Genomic DNA, 19,564 nt, shown 5'->3' with positions numbered 1-19,564 from the left:
AGCACCTCCTGCCCAGAGGGAAACCAGTAGAGAGAAAGGTGGGAAGCCCTGGGCATCACGGGCCTGAGCTGGCACTTCGGAGTCGGGGACCCAGGCCCAGCCCTCCCTGCCCGTCGCCTGTTGCTCCCTTCACAGGCGGGACTGGGGGCTGCGGCCCAGCCTCTGTTTCCCTGCCTGGACCTCGGGAGCCTCAGGGCCAGACATGTGAGGAGGATGGTCCCAGTGAAAGGAATCAACCTTCAGAATCAAACCTGAGAGTCGTGTCTGCCTGGAGGTGACAGATGCCCTCGAGTTATTCTTCACAAAAGGTGGGGTGCCCTGCCGGGGGGGCAAGCTGGCAGTGGTTTCATGGGAGCCTGTGACGCAGGCCTGCTGCAGATCTGGCCACCCTGGGAATGGGGTCTGTTCCCGGGTTTGGGGGTGCCATGCCAACCACCCAGGCTGGGCCAGGCGCTGGGCTCTGATGCTGCTCAGCCAAGCAGGGTCCACGCCTGACCCTGGACGCTCCTCTAGGAGCAGAGAGGACAGGGCTGGAGCCGCCTGCAGGAACTGCCCCCCAGCTTGGGCCCTGAAAGGGATCCCTGCTTTGGTGGTGAAGGTGGGTTGGGTGCTGGAGACTGACTGCCCCGATTTGAATCCTGGCCCTGCTACGTGCCCAGCTCCCGCCAGGAGGTGGGTGAAGTTAGATCTCACGATAGAGGGGTGGAGGCAGGCAGTCCAGCCGCAGCCCCACCCTGTGAGTGGCAGTGACCCCTATATCCCAGCCCTACTTCTGCTTGCTGGCCTCCAGGGGACTAGAGAGGGGCAATGACTGAGGCTGACTCCCTGGCAGGCAGCTGGCCTGGGTCTCCAACCCCAGGATCTGACTCCCATGTGCTTTCTGATTACGTCCTTCCTGGCTGTCCTTGCACAAAAGGAGGGTAGTGGTCATGTTAGCAGCTATGACTAAGGGTGCAGAAGGGGGGTCTCAGGGTGCAGGCCCTGGGTTCAAATACCAGTACTATCCTTTACTACATTACTAGCTGTGTGACCTTAGGGAAACCCCTTCACCTCTCTGTGCTTCAGCATCTCATCTGTGAAACGTGCCTGCCTCACTGGGCTGTCCTGGTGTTTCAGTCTGGACTCCATAGCTAGGATTTCTGATCTGGAGGCAGGACCCAGGTCTTGGGCTTCTCTGTGGCTGGAGGCTCAGGGCTAGAAAGCAGAGTGTTGTGGATTGACTCTTTGTAAAGATGCGAGTCACAGCTACAGCCAGAAGCATCCGGAGATGCTCGGTCACACACACACCTCCTGTCCCCCTCTGGGTGTTCAGAGGGCAGTTCTTAAGTGTGCCAACGGCATCCTACCCCTGCTACCTGCTTCTCTGTGCTGCGGCCTTTGAGTGATCACAGGTGTGACTTTGGTCCCCACATGTTAGATCAAAAGTGCCAGGAAGCTCACAGCCCAGGAACGAGTTGGAATTGTGGCCCTGGAGGTTGCAGAGGAGCATCTCAGCTTCCTTTCCCCTGAGCGCTGTTCACAGCCACCAAGGCATCCCTGCAGACTGCACCCTGCTCATCGATGCACCTGCATTGGTCTTCACTTCCCCTCTTACCATGGGGAGCAACCAACTTCTGAGGGTGGCTTACATTGCATCTGGCAGAGGCCCTTAAATTCACCCTTTGGCAAAATGATTTTCTCCCATTTTACTCTGTCCATTCTGATGGACACTTTCAAGAAGAACAAGGAGTGCTGAGAACCTCCAAAGGGTAATTCTGCCCTAGACTCAAACAGGTGGCTCCCACAGGCAGGTGATGTCGAAGAAAAGAAGTCTGAAAGAAGATCAGAGTATGGTAGTCAGCTTTCCGTTACTGTAACAAAACACCTGACATTATCAACTTGAAGAGAGAAAAGGTTTATTGTGACTCACAGTTTCAGAGGTTCCAGTCCATGATAAGTTGGCTCTGTTGCTTTGGGCCTGAGGCAGCCCTGCATGGTGATGGTGGGGAAAGTGTTGGGGCAAAGCTATTTACTCACAGCAGCCAGGAAGCAGGGGATGGGAGGCAGAGTCCCCCCATGTGACCTACCTTCCTTCCATGAGGCCTCACCATGCCCCATGCTCCCAGTGACCTACCTTCCTTCTATGAGGCCTCACCTCCTCATAGCCTAGAGACCAAGCCTTCAACACATGCGCCTCGGAGAGCATTCAAGATCCAACTACAGCAATGAGTTCATGGGGTGGCGAAATGGGCATAGCCTGGCAGGGGCCCTGTGGTGGGGGCAGAGAGCACCATTTTGGCAGAAAGTCAAAGGTCTAGGAAGTCACGTCACATCCATGAGCCTCTGATTCATCTTCCATTAAGTGATCCAAAGCCACCTGCCCCCTCTCATTGCCTCTGCAGAGCAGGATACAGGACCTAGAGGTTCTAAATGGGAACACCCCAGAGTGGGACCCCAGAACAAGGATGCAGCACTTACCACTGAGGCACCAGGCCAGGACCTGTGTTTAGTTTGCTGTGTTTTCCTCCAAAGCCTTTGCCCTCCTGGAGGGACATCAGCACTGTGGGGTGAGGGACCATCAAAGAATCACATGCCAGCGACTGCCATACACCATACTCAGTAAGAAATTCAGTGAAGGACAGTAAAGTGAGAGAAGAGAGCACAAGACAAGGGAAATATTCTAAATAAGGCCTCTGGGAACAGAGACTGGAAACAGGCAGAGGAGGTGACCATGTGAACACTAGGGTAAGAGCAAGCCTGGAAGAGCCAGCAGTATGTGCAAAGGTCCTGGGGCAGGAGGGACTCGTTGGAGATACTGTGATGAGGCTGGTGTGACTGGGACATGGTCAGCAAGGTGGAATGGAATGATGGGAGAGGAGGGTGGAGAGACGGTGGGTTCAGGTCCTCCAGGGCTTCGTGCATCCACAGCAAGGAGTTCAGAATTTAACCCACGTGAGCTGGAGTACAGGAGTCACAGCTGACCTGGATGGCGTCCCTGATTCACAATGACGGGTCATCCCAGCTGACACATGAGAATGGCCCAGTGGAGGGCAAAGGAGGAGGCCGGCAGGTGACTGATAGCCCCACCCCACCCACTGCCACGCGTCTGCTCCTGACACATGTTGTTGCAGTGCCCTGTGCCCAGGCCACGTGCCAGCTCCGGGTGATGAGCTGCAAATGAGTGGGCCGGCCGGCACCTCTCATTTCCGCCGGTGCCATGGGCAAAGGCTGTGATGACCGGCAATTAAGCTCGGAGCTCTGAAAACGTGGTCGTAAGGGGGATGCAGCCAAGGAAGTTGCCTGGCGATATACATGAGACCGAGCTTGAGCACGGAGCGTGGGGATGGCCTCTCCCGAGATCTACACCGGCAGAGACCGGCCTCTTTCACTCACCGAGCTAACCAGCTAGTATCGCCAATGCCAGCGCCATAGGTGGAAGAGAGGGACCCCGGTGGCCCCTGGGGCTATTTGAGGGGACTAACGATGGCCATCCTCAGTGGCTGGTCCTGATGCCCCCCTGTGTGCCTGGCCTTTGGAATGTGGGTCGTGTTGATTAGAAGGGGTGCCAAGTGTGTCCCCATGAGGAGCCTCTTGGGGAGACCAAGGCACAGGGTGGAGCCAGGACTTGCTTGAGTACAGGTGGCGAGGGACGTGGTGCGACCGCCTAGGTCATGGGAGGCCCAACATGGACACATCGGCTTGGTCAGCTTCTCCACGCCAGCTCTGGCGTGCGTGGCCATCAGTCTGTCCCGAGGGTCCTGCACCCCACCCACTGCCCCTGACCTTCCCCTGGGTGGGCTTTCAATGTCTCCAAGGCCACGGGGGCTCAGCGCCTGCAGGAGCAGACAGGTAGCCAGGAATGAGGACACTCAGCTCTGGCTAGCATGGTCCCCGGAGCCTGGCCCCTCAGCGGCCAGAACTGTGGGTCAGTGACAGGTGTCAGCAGTCAGGAGGTGGTCCTGCCCATTCCTCCTGGTTCTGAGACAACCTCAGATGCCCAACCAAGCATCTGTCTCAAGCCGCATTGCTGCATGGAGGCCCCCGCAGAGCCCCGCGTGCCCTCTGCAGTACATCTGGCCAGGCAGATGTGAGGCTCAGGCAGTGCCACACTCCCAAGGTCAGGCCGGACTTGAGAGCTGGGCCTGCTCTGTGTCAAGGTTGCCCGGGACCCTGCGGCCCTGCCCAGCCCGGCCTCACTCTGCCCTTGCATCCCAGAGGTCCTCCCGACCACCCGGGCTTGTCTCCACACACCTGCCATGGCACACAGCCTTTATCCACTGGGGACTCTTTCCCAGCATTACCTGGGCTCTGGTTTATCCTTCACTGAGAGTTCCTTTAAACTCCCTTTTCTTCAACCGAGTGATTTTAAAAGAACACTTGGAATCAGTGCTACACACACTATGTCACTTTGGCATGAATGAAAAAAAAAAAAAAAGAAAAGAAAAGAAACAGGGGTGATAAACTGTAGCTATGGACCAAATCTAGACCACCACTTGTTTTTGTAAATAGTGACAAATGCAGTGGCATCAGAAGTGTTTTGCAGCTATCACTTCTATCTGGTTCCAGAACATTTTCATCACCTCCAAAGGAGACCCCAGAGCCATTAATAGTCACTCCCTGTTTTCCTCTCTTCCCAGCCCATGACAGCCATAAATCTACTTCCTGTCTCTGTTAGACTTGCCTATTTTAAATATTTCATCTGAACGCAACCATATAACATGTGACATTCTGCACCTGACTTCTTTCACTTAGCGTGGTGTTTTCCAGGTCCAACCACTTTGCGGCAGAGTTTATTCCTATTTCATGGTTGAATAATATTCCACAGTGTGAATCAACCACGTTTTGCTTATTCCCCCATCCGTTGGTGGACGTTTGGGTTCGCTTCTGACTGTTGTGACTAGTTCTGCTGTGAATATTTGTGTAAAAGTATTTGAGCACCTGTTCTCAATTTTCCATTCCTAGGAGTGAAATTGCTGTATCAGATGGCCACTCTGTGTTTAACTTTTCATGGAACTGCCAAACTGTTCCTGACAAGGCAAGAAATTCAGACCCAGCTTCATGTCCACGATCAAGTATTCCGAACAACAGGTATATTTGGTCAAAGGGGAAAGAGAGAGTGTCAAACCTGTATTTAATTGACTTACTCATTCATTAATTTAACAAATACTTATTGGATCTGTTCAGGAGAAGATGCTCAGAAACGACTCTGAAGAACGTCCTACAACATTGGGTCAGTAGGCAATTACAGACTGATGGACACTGTGGGAATCCACGACAGAGGGCCAGGCGATGCTGTTTTGGGTTTGGCAGGCAGGGCTCTCTTGGAGTAGGTGACACTAACACAGGGACCAGAGGCTGAGGATGGAGGATGAAGACCTGAAGACTCCTTAGTGGGTTCAAGCTCTAGCGCCAACCTGATTCCCCCAGGAAGACTTAGTGTCCCCACGTAGAAAATGGGCATGACTCTCACCTGCTCCCCACCTCACTGGGCTGCTGTGAGGAGGGCGAGAGTGGGCAGGGGGCATGTTTGTGATGATGCGGGTCCTCCCAGGCAGGGGAGGGGGCCTGGCCAAGCGGCCCCCACAGCGGGGCTCCCAGGTTGCCATGGAAACAGCCCCAGGGATGCTCTCCATTGGGGGGATATCGCCTCCTCCCTCTGAGGACAGGGCAGGGGCTTCTGTCTTCCTGCTTCTGAGTGGCAGAGAGGGGGCCCCGAGGCTTTTCTCAGGGGAGCTCGGTTCCCCTGGCTCAGAGCCATGGTGTGTGCCAGTGCCACCCAGGGCGCAGGCAGCGCTTGGTGCTGCTCTGGGCATCGACCACAGGCCATGGCACCGGGTCGATTCCAACACCATTGTTATGAAGCTGGCCTCCCAGAGACCAGGACCTGGGCCCAGGGAGCAGATGTCACTTCCCCAAAGCCACAACCCAGGGGGCAAAAGAGCTGGGCTGGGCCCCAACCTGTCACTGCCACAGACCGGTTCCTCATCCCAGGCTGAGGGCTGCTCCCCCTCCCAGGACCCTGGCTGGCTCCCAGATGCATGACCAGAGGAGACCCCCACGGAAACCTGTGCACACGCCCGACACGCGTGCGCACACATATACACTCACACAGCACCTTCCACCCAAATGGTAACCCCGTGGACCACCTGACCCCCTTTCTGGGTCCCTTTCAACCCAGGAAAGACAAGACAACCCAGCCAAGGAGGAAGGGGGTCTCACAGAAGGGACCCGTGTCCCTGCTGCCACCAGGGCCACCACTGTGGCTGGGAGGGTTCTGTCTTGCTGGTGCTCGGAGGCCTTCTCTCAGCAGAGCCTCTGCCACAGGCCTCTATGGAAGGGGAAGAAGCGTGTTCCATGGTGTCCAGTCTGCTGGGCAGAGCAGAGGAGCCGGGGGAGGTCGTGGGTGGGAGGGGGTCCAGGCCCATCTCCCGCAGGGCGCCCATGTGCTGCATGTGACAGAGGTGTGGCCATGTGCGAGCGTGTTGGGGGTTGTGTGTGCATTGTGAGCAAGTATGCAGGATCGTGTGTGGGTGTGTGGGGAAGTCTGTCTGTGTGTCGTCTGCGCTGAGCTGCGGAGCAACCTGAGACCCTCGCCTGCCCCTGTGCATGCTCTGGGTGGGTGCGCCAGGTGAGAGAGCCACTGCCACCCCACCAGGGCCCTGGGCCTCATGGCCTGACTCTTTCCCACCCACCTCTCCCTGCCCGGGTCCCCTTCTCTCTGCAGGACTCCCCAGTTGATCTCATGGTCTGAGTGGACCCCAGAGCTAACAAAAGTAAATGGGAGGGACACTGAAGGGTCTCTGAAGGGCCGCTTGCCATCCTCAGCCCCTTAGCCTACAAACTCATGATGTCCCCCTGCAGCCTGGGGAGGTGGGTCCTGTGATGACCTCCCCTGTAGACAGGGTGCCGGGCCTGGTCCAGAGCTGAGTCCCTCAACTTTCACATCTGGGGCTGCAGACTTGTACCTGGTGGGCCAGAGGTTCAGTCTCCAGGTTTCGTGACCAGTTCTGTCACGGCCACGGGCTCTGCTGCTGTGGAGACAGAGCAGCCGAGATGAAAAGCTGGGCCCTTCTCTCCAACCACAGCTGCCTGCTCTCGTCTTACCCACAGAGCAATGGATGGCAGATCTGGGCCCCAGAGAGGGTGTTCTGGTGGGAGAGAGCCACTCGCTGACCATTAATTTTGTATGTATTGCCATGTGCCCAGCTCCATGTGGGCCAGAGAAAACTGTGGACAGTTTTCTGCTCTTCTCTTATTTCTTCCTTTCTTGTACTTAGGATTGAACCCAGGGCACTTTACCACTGAGCTACATCCCCAGCCCTTTTTTATTTTTTATTTTTAGGTAGGGTCTCTCCCACTAAATTGCTGAGACTGGCCTCCACTTGTGATCCTCCTGCCTCAGTCTCCCAAGTTACTGGGATTATGGGCATGCACAACTGCATGGACCAGAACCCGCATCTCCATCTGAGGTCTGTCGACAGCAGCAGGGTGAGCCAGGTGCCTCATCCCAGGGCACAAGCACAGGGGCCCTTATTTCCAAGAGAGGGGCAGGGAGCTGGGGGAGGGGACAGAAGGATGTAGGAGAGGGCAACAGTGGGAAGGCCGAGGTTAGGGAAGGCGCAGAGGCAGCGGGGACTCGAGGTCTCCCTTGCGGATTCCACTGTGGGCAGTGGGGGGCCCTGGAGGCATGAAGCCCACAGGAGGCCCTTCTCCTTGCCTCTGTCTCCAGGCCTTGGCTGGGGGCCCCTGACATTGACCTCGCCCAGTTCAGTAAGCTTGGTGTTTAGCTGCTGGCTGCTGGTCCCTGGCACTTCCTCTCACTGACACGCACCAGCCTGTGCCTCGGTGGCTCTGCACACTCCCAGGAGGCCACTCTGGCCCCATGCCTGGCCCTTCACTGGCTGAGGCCTCCTGGATCTTTGGCCTGCCCCTTCCCAATCTTGTCCCAGAGCCGATGACGCCTGTTCCTGCAGGGCCGTCCCACTGTCAGCTGCTCTGTGTGGATCAGCCAGGTGCCTGCTCCTGGCCCGCAGCTCCACCTGGCCCAGCTCCGGGCCCATCACGCTTACTCTTGGCTCAGGCCCACAGAGCTGGCACATAGTAGGTGCTCACTTCACCAACGTGGAATGGATGACTTGACTCCTCTCACTGCTAGGAGAGGACACTGCCGCTGGACAGTTTGCAGGAAGGAGTGGGGAGAATGTAGGCCCTCACCATCTGCAGGTTTCATACGGGGATGCAGAGGCAGGGGCATTGATGGAATGGCCCTTGGACTTTCTTCTTGAGTCCAGAGCATCCGTGAGTGGGACACGAGGCCCCTTGAGGGAGTCTCATGTGGTCCTGGGGGTGAGGCAGGGCCTCAGGGCAGTCTAGGAAGTGGGTGCTGAAAGGTCACAGGAGACTTCAGATCCTGGCCTAGGGCTGAACCTTCATCCTGGCTCTAAAGTCAGCCCTGACTGTTGCTCCAGATTGAGCCTGTCCCTGTTACAGTCTGAGCCCTGATCTCAGTCACAGCTGGACACTCTGACCCTTGAAATAGCCTAAGCCTTCAGTAGTCATAGATTAAACCATTAGGACCTGAGCCCTGATCCCATTTAGACTGATCCTTCACCATAATCCCAGACTAAGCCCCAACTATTGACAAAGACTGAGTCCTGACCCCAGTCACATTCTGTACACCAACCGTTGGTACAACCTAAGCAATCAGTAGTCATAGATTAAACCATTATGTCCTGAGCCCTGATCCCAGTTACAGACTGATCCTTCACCATAGTCCCAGATTGAGTCCTGACCCCAGTCACATACTGAAGAATGACCCTTGTTGCCAAGCAAGCCCTAACCATGTTACAGGCTGAGCCCAGACCCTAATTCCACACTAAAGACCAACTCTGCTATAGACTGAGCCTTGACCCTGGTCCAGCCCTAGACTGAGCCCTGACCCAGCTCTCCTGCCCCCAGCTTGGCCTGCCAGCTCTTTAAGTTACTCTGTGCACACAGCAGCCCTTCTGGCCCCACGAGTCTCTGTGGCAGCCACAGGGTAGGACTGCCCTACCCCTGCCTTGTTGCTCTGGCCAGTGAGCTGTGGGCGGGGAAGCTGGGCATGCCAGGTGGTAGTCCTACCTGCAGTGTGACTCTCCACACTGCTTCCTGCCAGAGTAACCAGGGATGTTCCCTAGGGTGGGGCCTCTATCCGCCTGACGCCCTGAGACAGGAGAGTAGCCCTGAGCAACCACACTGGACACACAACCTGGCCAGACGGGAGCCTTCACCCACTTCTTGGGCACTGAGATCGGGGGCTGCTATTCCTGCCGCACAGCCTGACAGATACATCCAGAAACCTTCTCGCCTTGAAAGCAGCCATGCTGGGTTCTGCCCCTTCCTGAGCATGATCAGGAGGGCCCAGGACCGGAGCTGGGGAGGGTGCCAGCCAACCGCACCCAGGCCAGGCCCACTGGGGGCACTGCGTAAACGCTGGGGCTGGAGCTGGGAACCCGCCTCTGCCTCGGCCCTGCGGGAAAGTCTCATCACCCCCCACACCGAGGGGTCCTGAAGAACCCTGACCCATCCCCAGGATGGACAGTGAACTTGCCACCGCGGTGCCAGCAGGGCTCCACCTGCGGAATTTGGGAGGGACCCGGCCTGCGAGGATCTCACTTCCAGGCTTCTCACGAGATTGGGCTGGTCCCACCCTCCATGGGTACATGTCCCACCCACCACCACTCCTGTGTTTCCCCACTCGGCCGGCTGGGTCCCTGTGTATTTGTCATTGTGCCTGCTAATGTGTGCTGAGCTCTTGCTGGGTGCCAGGCCGGGCGCCTTCCCCACCTCCATGCCTGACAGGCCCAAGGTTAGCTGCATCCCTTCTTCCTCCCAGGCTCCTCCACCATCCTCCCCTTCCCACACCTTCCTCCCTGTCATTCATTTAACTGCAGTCCCCAGGGTGGTCGGGGACAGGTGCTCGGGACAGGGACTGTCGGCTTCAAATCCCAGCCTCAACCTCTACTAACCAGCATGTGACCCTGGACAGGTTCATCAACCCCTCTGCTCTTTTTCTGCGTCTGTAAAATGGGAATCACAGAGTTCTGCCTGCTGAGGATTGGTGCAGAGAGGCGAAGATGCTTCCAGTCCTGTGTGGTACACAGGACTGAGCCATCAGCGATGCCCCCATGGTGATTCAGAGGGTCAGGAGTTTAATCTTCAGGTCTCGAGCTTCTGATGAGCCAACTTCCAGGTTTCAGAGATGGGAAAAACAGGGGCAAGGTAAATAATGACAGTGGACATAGGAATGCCACTATGTGCAAGGTCAAAATTCAGTCCTCTCAAAATCCCCATGAGATGTACACTACTTTTATCATTTTGCTGATGAGCAAATTGAGACCCAGAGAGGTTAAGTGACTTGTCTGAGGTCACACAGCTCATAGTGGGTGATTGAGCACACATGCTAAACAACAGGCACCAGAGAAGTGACCCATAATGCACAGGGCTGGACCTGTGGGCAGTGTGGGCCAGCTGGTCACTGCCTGGGCCCCTCAGCAGGCCCCGCTTCCTTGCCTCTGCTTCATCCAGCAAGATGTATTATTAATGATAACAATTGTTGTAATTGCTTATCGATCTTTCTGGGTGCTCCCCACTCCACCCAGCCCTGAATTTGGGTCACCGTCCAGCAAATTCACAAATCTGTCCCCAGCAATGCACTGCACATAGCTGGTGCCCAACAGAGACCCAGTCACGTGACCAAGTGCACAGGCTCGGCCCCAGCTGGCCACATCCAGACGCACACACCGGTCCAGCCGGTGCTTGACTCACGGTCAGCTGGTCAGCCACACAATGTCCCTCTCTGACCCAGAGGAACTTACCACTTGCTTCATTTTTTCAGCATTTGACCCAGATCAAGAAAGCGCTCTTGTGGAATGTAAGCAAGATCAAAGGAAGATGTTGTCTCTATGCCCCAGGGCCACTGGGGACAGTGCTTCTCAACCCTGAGCACGCAAGTCTCTGGCATCTTGCTAAACTGTGGATTCCAGTTATGTAAGGCTGGGGCCCCAGCCTCTGCACTGTTTTAATTTCTATTTTTGTCTTGGTCCTGGGATTGCACCCAGGGGTTCTCTACCGTGGAGCTACATCCCGGCCCCTTTATATGTTTTATTTTGAGACAGCATCTCACTAAACAGCTGAGGGTGGTCTTGAACTTGCCATCCTCCTGCCTCAGCCTCCCAAGTAGCTGGGATGACAGGCGTGCACCACTGCGCCCAGCAGGCTGCATTTTGGACGAGCTCTGGCAGATGCTGAGGTTGCGGGTCTGCAGTGATGCCCTGAGTGATGGGATCTAGTTGAGGACTAACAACATTCTCCTGCAACATAAGTAAGGGTCATGAGGGGCAGCAGGAGAGAGAGGTGGGAAACAGCACAGGTTTTGGAGTTCAGGGGTTTGGCCTGATATTTTGCTGTGTGACTTTAGGCAAGTGGTGTCATGTCTCTGAGCCTCAGTTTCCCTGCCTTTGGAAAACATGGATAATGTTACCTATTGCAATGATTCCTTGGGGTGGTTTTAATAAGATAATGGATGTGAAGGCTTCCTGCACAACTGGAGGTACTTCCAACTCTCTCCTTCCTTCCTTCCCACCTTCCCTCCCTCCCTCCCTCCTTCCTTCCCTCCTCTCTTGCTTCTATTTGTCCCTCCCTACAGTTTTGTTCAGCACATGTCACTTAAAACCATTACAATGGTTCGAAACTGGTCACTTTTTAAGGGGACCATGACAGTGGGGTGGCCGAAGGAGACTTGGGGTACTTCTGAAGGGCAGGTCTGCTCAGGGTGGTATCATTGGACACAGGGAAGAGGCTGAGGAGGCTGCACCCTGCCAAGCTCAGAACTCACCTGCAGCAGGTACAGACCTGGACGACCCTCTGCTGTCAGCTGCCACCCTGTCCAGCATCCCTGACACTCTGCTTTACTCCTGGGGCACTTTCTCCAAGGGATGCCACTGGTGGGCTACCTCCAGGGGCCCTTGGTGGCCACCCAAGGATGGGAGGTGGAGAGGGGTTTCCCAACTGAAGCAATCTGCAGAGGGGAACTCTGAGAGTTTTCAGGGTCTCCTGGGATGGAGCCCCAGCTTCCTAGGCCAGTAACTGCTCTTTAACACTTTTCCTCCTTCCCCTTCCTCCCCAGGAAACCACCTACACCCAGCACCCTGCATCAGGTCTGCTCTGGAGGCACCTGATCAGCTATTCTGGCCATGTCTTGCTGTCCTTGGTGCTGATTAATGCGGTGTGCCTCTCTTCCTCTCTCCCTCCCCCCTCCTCCTCCTTCTACATCTCCCTCTCCCTCTCCCTCTCTCTCTCCTTTTCTCTTTCTTTCTCTCCCTCCCTCTCCTCCACAGCCCTCTGCACCTCTCATTTCTAATGCTGTTTTTTGTGGAATGTTCCCATGCTGCCTACCTTCACACTTAGAAGGGCCTGTGTCTGCCTCCCATTCCACAGAGGAACAGACTAAGGCCTGAAACAGGTCAGCTCCTTTAGGGGTTCATTCAACCAGCATACATGGGGGGATTGGGCCAGGCACTGCATTGGGCAGCACCATGGGTGGGGCTCCATGGCTCCCCCAGCATTTTGTAGACCTCACTGGGCGTCGAGACCCCTCTGGGAGCTTGTTCAAGTGCAGATTTATCCCCTAGAGAGGGGGATTCGGCAGGTGTGGTTCAGGAGGCCAGAAGCCTGCATATCAAAAACAAGCTCCAAAGAACCGCAGGTGGTTCTGGGTTAAGGGATGCTTCCTGGAAACACCTGGAGAAGCACAAGCTCAGAAGGCTGGGTTTGGGTCTGGCAGAGGACATGCAGGACCGGGTGTTTCTGGGCACTGGTGCCCTGCCCTCTGGGGCTCCTGGCCACCCTCCACAAGGTGCAAGCCTCTGGCATCCCAGCTGCTGGCCAGAGCTCACCCAGCAGCCGCCTACCCGTAGGAGCTGAGCCAGGTAGAGACATGCCGGCCAGAGTTGACGCTCTTTGCAAAGAGCCCTTTGCAAGACTCCTGCATTGGCAGCGTGGGAGATGAGAATGGCCTTTCTCCAACCTGCTGGGCTAGGCTTAAGAGATGACTGGACAGTCCTAGAGATTGGGTGGGACCCAAGTACAACAAGGCCATCCATGGCTCTGATCCTCTGTGTGACTCCGTCAAGCCAGTCCTGCGGGTCAGACAAGAATGCCATGTGCAGATGGGCCTTGGGACCTGCACAGAAGTGTCAGGTGAAGGAGACGCTGGGAGGGAGAGGCCTACTGGGAGGCCACACACCTGGGCAGTAGGACACTTCTCTGTAATTTGCTCAAGAATGTTCTGTGGGCTTATGATGGTCCTGGCTCAGGGCCATGAGAGCCAGGTGACCAGCGACTGGTAGGGCTTCCCCTGGATCCAGCAGTGTCTGCAAAGAGAGGCTCAGGGTCAGTCTTCAAAACCACAGGGGAGACCTGACCCCACCCCACGGGAGGAACGCAGACCACCAGAGGAGGGGCTGGCTGCCATGTTTTCTATCAATACAAGCCACTGTTGCCAGGTGAGTGCTGGTTTTGTTTGTCGGTTAGATTTTCTTCTTTCATAACGAGACTTGCTTGTTTCTGTTGTGTTCGGGATGATGTTTTAAACTAGTTTTATTTACATTGGTGACTTTCCTTTGGAGGATAAAAGTATAGTAAAGTGAGTCCTTCCCCACCCTTCTGGCTGCTTAAAATCCTCCATTAATCCATCCTTCCATCCTTCTATCTTCATCCATCCATGTATTCATTCATTTATCCCTAAATCCATTATCCATCCATCCATCCATCCCTTTATCCATCTAGCCATTATCTATCCACCCATTCATCATCCAACCATCCATCCATCATCTACCCATCTGTCTATCCATCCATCCATCATCCACCTATCTCTCCATCCATGACCCATCCATCCACCCATCAATTCATCCATCCATGATCCATCCATCTACCCATCCATTCACCCAATTCATCCACCCACCTATCCATCCATCCATCCATATATTCATCCATCCATCATTCATCCATGCATTCATCCATCCAACCACCCTCCCATCCATCCATCCACCACCCATCCATCCATCCATCCATCCATCCATCCATCCATTCATCTGTCCATCCATTCATCCATCCACCACCCATCTGTCCATCCCTCCATCCATCATCCATCCATCCACTCATCTGTCCACCCATCCATCACCCATTCATCCCTCCCTCCATTCATCCATTCATCCATCCACCCACCCATCAAACAAAGGCAGTCATTCATTTATTGACTTAACAAACACCCACTGAGCACCCCACTGTGTGCCAGACCCCCTCTTGGCACCGGGGATCCAGTCTACACTGTGCAGGTTGGATCCCTGCCTGTAAGGGGCTGGCATTTCAGCAAGGACAGACAGACCACTGACAGGCCAACATCATTTACACCACTGACAAGAGCAGGCTGAGAGTGCGGTGCCATGCAGGGCTGGGAGGAACACCTGACTCATGGCACCCACGGGGCCAGGGAGGCCTCTCCCAGGGAGGACTCAGACTCATGACCACATGACAAGAGGGACACTCTTCCATGCAGATAATCAGTCGCGCTTGGTATTGACAATGTGGTGCATTATCATCATCAGTGTTAAAGCCCTTTGGATGCTTTCTGTTTTTTTTAAACCTGGAGACAGTCACAGCCAGGCTGTTGTCAGTTGGCAAAGTCAGTCTTTCAAGGTGGTGGGAGGCACCTGGTCTTTGGTAATTACCTTGAGCTGACATCAGAAGCCATGTGTCCATCTTCTCCATGACCACAACACCCTCTACTTGAGGGGTGGAGTGAGGTGCCAAGAGAGGGTCAAGGGGACCACTTGCCTCAGCCCTTCCTCTGCTGCTGTCACTTCAAAACCTTTCTTCCAAGCGTCCAGCCACGTGGCACTAGGATTTATGGGCAACAGTTCTGACTCCATCATCTACAAGCTGTGTGGCCTTGGACAAGTAATGTTGCCTCTGTGAGCCCCAATTTCCTCATTTGAAATGGAAAATTCCCTGTGTCCTCGATTCTAAAATACCTCTACATCCCCACCTGGTCCCTGTGTGTTTTAATGATTCAGACATAGGTTTCAGTGCTTCTCACATTTCAGTGTGCACAACAGTCCCCTTGGGGTCCTGTTAAAATGTGGATCACCATTTGGTGTGTCTGTACTTCCACCAGGTTCTCAGGTGACCACGCACCTGTGCTAGTCCAAGCACCACCCTTAGAGTAGCCAGGAAGCAGCCGACTTAACACATTTCATGTGGCTGCTATCAAATCGAGGAGAAAAAAACCCTGTGGATGGAATTTTCTATTTCAGAAAATGCATTAACCCTGTGTTTCATTTTATCCCCCCCGTCACTCCATAAAATGTCTGTAAAGCACCCAATACGCGGGCCAGCCCATGGAAAACGTAAATAGATGTTGGCTGGCTCCTTTGGAAACCTCCAGAGCCAGTGAGGGATGTGAAGGCGGACGCTGGACTTTAAGGTCCAGCTGTAATTGAATGGGATTCCTGTGAGGCCACACGCGGAGCGGCGGGAGGCTCCGAGGCCCAGCCAGGGAGGGATGTTAATTCCTCTCTCCTGCCCACGTCCTCCAGCCCAGAACATGTTTTATCAGACCTGCATCAAATGACACATTTGCACAAGACAAAAGCCAGCACAGGGGACAGGAGCCTGTTTGAATCTGTCCCAGGTGCCCCGGCCCCAACCCCCTCTAATAGACAGAAGTGCTGGTTTCAAGTCACCAAACGGGACAGCACCTGACAGTCCTGCCTGCTCTTAGGAGCAGGAGGTGCAGTGGGCAGGAGGAGGGGAGGCCGGGTCTCATGGAGGGACCTGGAACTTGGAATGAGAAGCAGAGAGAGGGAGAAGGCAGTATGGTTTTATCACCCTCCAAACGCCCATCGTGAACAAGGTCATCTTGTAAACAGCACACTGTGGTCCACACCTAACGATTCTGCCTCCACCTGACCTGGGCAGCCATGCCAGCAAGAGGCCATTAAGGACTCTTATCTTTTTATTTTTCAGCAGAGGCCACTGGGACTTAGTGGCATGTGGGGCACTACCCATAGGCAGGTGGTAGAGGCAGGGGTCAGGGTGGAAGCCAGAGGCTACACCGATGGGACCGTGGAGCACATGGAGCGTGAACCTGTATTGATGCCAGCATGGAAGAGATGCAAACCAGGGAACTGATCGGCCACCACCCAGGACGGTGTCATTTATTTATTCTGCCCATATGTATCAGGTGTTTCTGGAGACCCAGGCGTTGTATTGACATGCCATCAACTTGACAAGACAGCCTAGCTGCTCCCTGGCCTGGTGAAGTTTAGCCCACAAGCAAATAAATCAAACTGTTGTGGATTGTAGCAAGAGGAGTCTGGCTCATGGCACAGGAAGTGCCTTCCATTTAGGGGAGGAAGGTAACTGGCCATGACCAAGAGGCCATCATGGGTGTGGCAGAGGCAAGATGCTCAAGGCCAGGCTTGGAACCACAGCCCCATTCCTCCTGGGGGGAGTGGTCTGAGAATGTTGTGCCCTGATATGAGCATAAATGTGGTGAGAAAGCTGGACATGGCAGCCCATGCCGGTAATCCCAGCTCCTTGGGAGGCTCATACAGGAGGATGGCAAGTTGGAGACCAGCCTTAGCAATTTTAATTAGTGAGACCTGTCTCAAAATTAAAACATAGGAAATGGCTGGGGTTGTAATTCAGTGGTAGAACATCTCTGGGATCAATCCCCAGTACGCACCCCCCACAAGAAAGGGGAGAAAATCAAACCCAACCACAATATAGATAATGCAAACATATTTCTGGTGTAAGTAAATCTATGCAAAACTTTGGGACATATGTGTAATAAAAAAAATGCATTCATTTGTCTAAAACGTAAACTCAGCTCTGTTGGTCACCTGGCAACCCAACCTGGGCAGCTTTAAAAGATAACCATGGCCAAGCCCACCCAGGGAGAGTCAGCTTCCGTTGGCCCTGGCCCTGTTTCCAAAGTCCCAGGGGGTCTCAGTGGGCAGCCAGGAGTGGGAGTCCCCCGATTTGAAGGAATGGAAGATGCCAGGTGGGTGGAAAGAGATAATTCCATCTTACAATTTTCACCTGCTGACTTCATGGCTCTGGAAGGGCCAGGCATCTCCTGTGTTCCCTTCTTAAGAGGGCTTGGTGTTAAACCTACACGGAATGTTCACTAGGTGTTTGCTGTTGGTTAATAAGAACTTCTGCTGGGTGCCAGCTGCGTGGAAACGCCACCAATGCCCAAGTCCAATATCAGTGTCATTATTACAGCGAATATTTATTGAGCCCTTCCTCTGCGCCAGGTACAATGTTAAGCACTTATAAAATATATTGCTAGTTTGTTAATCAACCCCACAGCAATCTCGTAAGATAGACACAATTATAATTCCCCTTTCATAAATGAAGAAAGTATCTTACCCAAAGTCACATAGGTCTGATCAACCCTCCTCCATGGGACAGCCATACAAGGCTGGGGGCGCTGTGGAAGCCTTAGGGTAGGGAGGCTGGTGGGGGGAGCTGCCGGTCCTCTGTCAGCCTCCCCTGGTCAACTCTTCAGAGCTCTAGGCTGTCCTGGGCTGGACAGACAGAAGCAGATGCCACCTGCTCACATGGCTCCAGCTTTGCAGATCAGGAGACCTGCTGCCAGAACATCTTCCCAGAAATTCTGGAAGAGAACTCTGTAAAGGGAAGAGGCAGAATTCTTGCAGTGGAACAGTGAGGCATGCACGGCAATCCCATGAACAGGAGCAGGGGCTTTCGATCCCTGTCGGAGGGAAGGAGCGTGTGTCAGGACCCCATGGCCTGAGCCACCTTTTCTGTCTCCTAGACCTTCCAGCCCACCAACTTCTGTCTCTCTTTCACCCCTGGCTCCTCCCTGCCAGTTACCTTCCTTGATATGGCCACACCACAGCTGCCAAGTTTACCTGTACATCATTTACATCATCAGCAATGAAGAATTTAATGTGGTGATAGAATAAGGACAAGGGCCTAGCAGCTGTATTAGTTGCCTATTGCTGCCACCATCTGAGCCCTCTGCCTCTCCTTTGGATCTCCTTTCTTATATGAAGGACAGCACATGGTTTGACCTGAGTGGTTTTACAGTTCTATCTCTTGCCTCTAGAAGTCTGAGACTCAGAAAGGCTTCTTTCCTTTTCATCCTCTCTCTTCCTTTTTGGTTCAAAGTGGTCGCGTTAGTTTGTTTCTGCTGATCTCATGATCTCAAAAACCGTGTGGGTTTCCTACATATATCATGGGATCCCACTCCATTGGACAAGAGGCTCCTCCACAGATCATCCCTGGGGCTGGTCCTAATTCCTGCTGAGATGGGCAAAGGGGTCAGCAAGTCCCACCCACATTCCTTCAAACAGCCCTCTGGGTGACTGGCACTGTGACTTCTGGGCCATTCTTGGGCACTTGGAAACTACTTTCCAGCCAAACCCCTGGCATTCTCTCCAGAACACAGGTCCTCCTAGTGAACTGGCCACAGCCCCAGCACCTTCTGCAATCTGGACAGGCTGAGACTTCCTAAAGCCTTCAAGTCTTGGTTTCCTTTGGCTTAAGTTCTCTGAATCAGTCAATCAATCTACCAATCCTTTGATCTCTCTCTCCTCTCACCTTTTACTATAAGTAGCAAGAAGCACCCAGGTCACAGCTCAGACACTAGCTGAAATAGGAAAGTGCGTCACTGGTAAGTTCTGCTGCATAACTGCAGAATACAATTCCCCTGGGCTTTGGCCACTGGGGGACAAGAACCCCCTTTCCTGACTTTCCAAACCCATGCTCCCCATTTCCCCTGGGCCTCTTTGGCCACACCTCTAGTGTTCCCATGGCTACTGTGGCCTTTGCATGCTGGCTTAGGCGTCTCTGTGGTGACCTGCCCTTCCTCGGGTGTGCCTCCCGTTTCCTTGGGAACTGTCATGGGCAGGGCCTTCCACACCCCATTCCTACCAACGGTCAATTCCGGGCAATCATGTGCCCCAGAATTCTTCCAAACCCTGCCCAAACCAGACTCCATGGTCCTTCCATGTTTTGAGCTCTTTGCTACAGCGGCATCCCGCTCCTGGTCCCAAATTGTATGTTTTCACTGTCACTGTGAAAAATTCTCACATGGTGGTTGAAAACTATACCTCTTTCTCTGATGGCCCTGGAGGTGAGAAAACTACAGTAAGTCTCACAGGGTTGAATCAGGATTCTCACAGGGCTGGCTGCACCTGGGGGCTCCCAGGGAAAATCCATGTCCTGCCCCTCTAGCCACTGGAGGCGGCCTTGGACTCCACGGGCTCAAGGCTGCAGCCTCCAGTCTCCTCCATGATTGTCTGACCTCCTCCCCTAACTTGGACTCCTGCTTCCCTTTCAGAAGGAGCCTCCTGGTGAAATTGGCATCACTCTGCTGGGCATAGTGGTGGCACACCTGTAATCCCAGCTGCTCAGGAGGCCGAGGCAGGAGGATCTCAAGTTTGAGGAGAGTCTAAGCAACTTAGGGAGAAAAAAATTAAATTTGGGGACAGTGAGATGTTCCAGATGACCT

Source organism: Sciurus vulgaris, assembly GCF_902686455.1.
Source record: "Sciurus vulgaris genome assembly, contig: HiC_scaffold_174_arrow_ctg1, whole genome shotgun sequence".
NCBI lineage: Eukaryota > Metazoa > Chordata > Mammalia > Rodentia > Sciuridae > Sciurus > Sciurus vulgaris.
Note: the sequence above shows the minus strand (reverse complement) of the source record.